General features: G+C 35.0%; 1 non-coding gene across 1 annotated transcript; it reads right to left on the bottom strand.

The window, feature by feature from the left end:
• Positions 1–5,084: 5,084 nt before the first annotated feature.
• On the bottom strand, positions 5,085–5,157 carry Trnak-cuu (transfer RNA lysine (anticodon CUU)). The gene has a single exon. It is a non-coding gene; the product is annotated as a tRNA-Lys (tRNA).
• Positions 5,158–5,562: the final 405 nt, after the last annotated feature.

A 5,562-nucleotide genomic window follows, 5' to 3' on the forward strand; every position in this document is an offset into this window, starting at 1 on the left:
ATCTAATATTTATGTGTCAAAATAGTTTTAATCAAGCAGAGTGAAAAAATTTTGCATTCAGACATATTTTTATCCTACTTTCTAAATTAACTTTGAAGTTTACGCAGTAAGTGTATGAAGATTACTTAGCAAAATTATAGGTATGGTAGTAGTGTGAATTTAAATTAATGCTTCACCCTGTAAAGTAGAGACATCTATCACACAGCGAACAGAAATTTGATAGAAAAAGCATCCAATGAACATTCACTTAACTTGCAAAAGTTCAAAGGATATCCATTCTCAGCTGAATGACATAAAAAAGAATTGTAAAAATACCTCGTCGAGCAGCGTTGTTGTTTCCTGTAGCCTTTTAATCACAGCATAATGTTAATGCTATTAATGTTCCAGCAAAGGTACACAGAGGTCAAGGATTCAGAAAAAAGGAAAGCTAGAGAAAGAAAATGTTAATTACATTTTCTGGGAGTTTGATAAGATGATGTGACTCTCTTTTGTAAACTGTACTATAGTGTATTTGTAAGCACACGACCTGATTAAAACAACGATTTGCATTTATGGATTCAAGAGATGGGCTGGATGTAAGCATGGCACAGGCGCACTTAAAAAGGCCTAAATTCATAGTTTGGAAAATTTGAAGTCAATATGAATAAACAAAATTCATACGCTAATGAAGAGTTTTGACCCAAAATGAGAATATTTGGTGTTCAAAATTTTCTCCATTTTATTTCTATAAGCAAATATTATTTAATTGAAGCAGTAATAAATGTATTGAGAATGAATCTGTTTATTAAAGTCTTTAGAGTTAACATTTGCTAAAGACATATACTATGTAGTTTATATCGCTTAATATGTAAACCATGCTTTTCAAAGTGCATGTGTAGACAATCACTCTCTCATACATATAGAAAGGCAGAAAACTCTGTAAACACACTTTATCCATAAAATAATATCATTTCTAAGTGCTCTGCTGTGTACTGCTAGTATTTTTTTTTTTTTTGCTAAAATCTAAATGATGTAACATTTTTATTTCACTTAAAAATCTTTTTAGAGTTACGTATAAAATGTTAAATTTAGATGCACTAAGATAGGAAAGATGTCTTCTTCAAGGCTGTCAAATACAAATAGCCAAAACACTGAGAATGTACATTTATATAATTCCTGATTGTGTCAGGGTTCTTCTTGCCAAAAGTAATCTATTGTATATATGTTTGACAATATAAATGTATTTGTACAAAAGTAAAATAATTAAAAAACAATATATTTAACACTCAGAATCAGCAATCATCACGATATAATCAACCTGTTTCCATCTAAGTAGCCTCTACCAATGGAATAGTGAGAAATAAATATTATTATCATGCTAATAAATAAATAAATATATTTAAGAAAAGAAAATAGGCTTTTAAAAATGTCTACATTCACAGATGAATTGGGTACATAGACTTATATGTTGGCAAAATACCCAAAATAAATAAAAGTAAATAAGTAAAAGTAGATAATGCCAAATTCGTGTTGTCATGCAAATACAAGTTCATCAGACTTTTATTAATCAACCTGTCTTGACTCTTGTATTAACTGGTTTTGTATGTGCAAATCCCCTTAATACTTATTGGTTGCACTGGCCAATGACTGATGCAATGGATCTTTTATTAAGTTATCATTAAATGTTTAAAATATTTTTAAAAAGTTTCCATAGATGTATAAATATACAACAGTGCCAGGATCTCTTTTGCGAACTAAAAATTGTTCTAGTAGGAATTTTATATTCACATCTTATATACTTTGTTATTGAAACAACAGCTAACTACTGTTGTTATAAAGTACACAATATGATCTAGAGTTGCTTTTTGGCTGCCTAAATTTAACAGTGAGAGACACCTTATTTTTCTCTCAGATCAAACGTTTCAAGCTGTATAATTTTCTTATTGCTCACAGAAATAAAGCAAGCCAGACCCAAGATAGCAAGTGCAGTCTGAAAGCTACAAATATTTGCTATTCAGCAATGCTCAATGAGCATTTAGTTATTTAAAACTAAAGAAAGAAAATTACTATTAATAATTGGTTTGAGTTAATGAGATGTTTTTATGCAAATACATGAACCCTAAATATGACCTGGAGACAAAAGACTGCTTAACAGTTACTATTAAGCAACGCATTAGTAGATCAATTAAACAGAACTTCTTTCTAATGAATGTTCAGTACCCTGGTTGCCATAGAAACCTGGAAGGAGAAGGGTTGAGAACACTAATAGCATGAGAAACACAACAAAATATTTGTAAACATACACCTTTAAAATTTGTATGTTCAGTGAATTAATGAGAGGGAGGCAAAGAATTTCTCAGCATAGGAGAAAGTGCCTAGTTCTTAACTCACAGTATTTCTTTTCTTTTCTTTTCTTCTTCTTTTTAATTATACACATCAGCCAAAAAGCTGTCAAACCTTGTCATGGGTCACACTCATGTCGGTCAACTCAGTTTCTTTCAGGAATATGAAAGAAATTAAGTGTGAAATTATGTAACCCTGAGTATTAGTGGAAAAAAGTCATGTGGGTTTTTTTTTAGAATGAGGAGGAAGGCAACACTGGATTAAAAAAAAAAAAGCAGTATTTCATTTCTCTCATAACATTTTCATCAAAGAATCTGTAGAATCTGTAGAATTGTTTTCTCCTACATTCCTCCCATCCGAGTCTCTCCTTTGAAAGCCCCTTTACTCCTTTGTTTTGCTGCATGCATTAATGACATTAGATTGGGCTTTAACAATTCCTAACAAAATGAAATGTCTGGAGCTCCGCAGACAAATGCTGTTATTAATACAAGTACAATTACTGAATTGAACAAGAAATATAATTCTGACCACTTTAGGTTCCTGACTTCCAGTAGTAATTACTCCAGTTAAGGTTATACTTTAAGAAAAAAACAAAGCCCTAAATAGCAAATAATTAATTTCTTGCCTATTCAGTACTATGACAGAGTATTGGTTTTTTTTTTTGTTTTGTTTTGTTTTGTTTTTTAGAATTCAATAAATCAAAAATTCCAAAGGCATTTTGTCCTGAGTTTCATTCATAATTATTCAAATAGAAATTGGGGCAAAGACAGCATTTTGGGGTCAGGAAAGGAAAGGTAAGATAAAGGGCTTGAAATTCTCCAAGGACATATGCTTGTATCTTTTCTCAGGAGCCTACAAGTCTGACAGTGCAATTCCTCCTTCACAGTGGGACCTGGCTGCTTCCTGATTGGTGTGGAATAAAGACCTTTATCCCCTCTTTGGTGCTTTCTCAGCCTGAGCTAATTATTAGAGTGTGGCTGGGTATTATTGAGTTCCTGTCAGTTACATAAATGTGGCTGATGTGATGTGCTTGCTGCCTCCAACTAAGAACAGTGGTGAGTCTTTCCTTAATGCAAATCAAGATCTGTCTTTAGAACCCTGTCTTGGGTCTTTAGAGGGACTTGTGTGTCCATTGAACTCTTATCAGAAGGTCTGTATTGGCCTCATACTTACTTATGGCCCCCGTACTCTCGGTATTCTAGGTGGAACTGAGGCTGCCTCATAAGCACTGTACGTTACCTGGTCATCATTGTTAGTAATAACTGAGAGCAACCTTTCAAAGATTCAAGTCATGACAAACATGGCAAGCTCCGCTTAAAGCATATTTTACTGAATAGAATGGCGGTGCAGATGACCGCACTGTTAATCTTTTAATCTGAAAAGTTATAATAGTAATACTATGCAAACTGCTATCTACCAAATGACCAAACAAAGAAATGGGACTTTGGTCAGAATTGCTTTAGACATTTCTTCTTCTGAAAGTAAGAAGTAAAATCCAAGTCACTGAATAGCGGAAAAATAACTTTTATTTTTCCAAGGCTTAGCATTTCCTTTTCTTTTAAAAGACAGCATGATGTTGAATTTCATTTGTTGCAATTCAAAGCAATACTTTGATAACATAAATAATATTTTATATGCTCTATTTTCCTAAACATAAATATCTCATATTATGTGTTACTCTTCTAAAATACTTGGCTATTCATATATAGCGATATACTTAGGTTATTCTATTATTTTATGTTTGAATGTGTCATACCATGTCTTATTTATCCATGAATGGTTTGATAGGTCTGTGAATAATTTAAAGATATTTTTCACACAGAATTTTTACATGCAGCCTCAATGCAGCTGTTACCTTGTGGCCTCTGCTCTGAAGGAACTGAAGGGTACTTCTTATGTTCAGTGTGGCTTAAATATTACTCCCTGGTTTTGTCTCCAATGTCAACAAATGTTGACTCTACTGTCCCCTCTACAGCCTTAGCAATGCTCTATGGCCAATCAATAGTCTTATTTTAGACTTTGGGTTTTTGTAAGAGTGATTATTCAAAGTATAGTATAGATGTATCTGTTTGCTTTCTGCAAAAGTTGATTCTATTTTGCTGGCTTGAGCCATGAGACCATCTTTTATTTGTGTCTGTTCTTTTATTTTGGCCATGTTGCTATTTTCTGGACTGTCCTTAACCTTTTCCATCTTTCTTTGTGGAAGTCCTTTATGGATTTTAGAAGGTAAAATACGCTTGATTTAAAAACCTGTCTATGAAATATTAGAAGGTCCACCTTTGTATTGTTGATGTATGTTGTAGGAGATTTGGTTTACATGTAAACATGCTTTTGTTTCAATCCGTGGGGCTGCCTCCAGTTTGTCCACGGCTGATAATTGCCTCCTAAGAGGGTGCGTGATGATTCTCAGCTGTGAAACACCTCGTGGGGGCGTGGTCTTTGTCAGTGGGGATAAATGCCAGACACGAAGAGAGGCTGCAGGCTCTGGGAAAGAAGAAGGCTGCTGTTGCTGCCTCTGCTGTTCCTGGTTGCTGTGGCTGCAGTGTGACGATAAGAAACAAGCATTGGACTTGCCCCAAGGAACCCAACTGATCCTAAACAGCAGAAGGCAGCTAAGGAAAACTCTGCCCCCCTCTCCCTACTAACCTTCTTTCTCCCCTGCCTGGTGTTGGAATGTTGGAAGGGATTGGGGTCGAGTAGGGAGGAAGAGATTTAAGAAACCCAAAATAAAAATAGTTGGTTAAACGTATGCCAACAGTTGGCACCCAAAGTGGGGCTTGAACCTACAACAGTGAGATTAAGAGTCTCACGCTCTGCCGACTGAGCTAGCCAGGCTTGTTCTCATGAGTGAGCATAGCGCCCTTCACCAAGCAATTGATCTTTAACAACATTTAGCCCCTTAGTTAGATTTTTGTCGTACTATTTCTGTAGCTTCATTTCGCCACCACAATAACCACTGAAACTGTTGAGCAGCTTCTAACGCAGATGACACCAATCCCTTCCAATCTTGGGAAATAAGTCTGTACTGCATAGCCCAGTTACTTAACATCTGTTTAACGAAAGATGAATGCATTCCATACTTTACTCGTTAAAATGCTTTAAATCTACAATATCTACTGGACGCCATACCATCTCACCATGAGCCTCACCACCATCACTAGAAGGGATATGTTGCACAAAGCCTGGAAAAGCCAATGCTGTCTGTGTACCTCTATTTAACATTCCCTATGGAAGTACCTT

This window comes from Acomys russatus, chromosome 30, assembly GCF_903995435.1.
Source record: "Acomys russatus chromosome 30, mAcoRus1.1, whole genome shotgun sequence".
Taxonomy (NCBI): domain Eukaryota; kingdom Metazoa; phylum Chordata; class Mammalia; order Rodentia; family Muridae; genus Acomys; species Acomys russatus.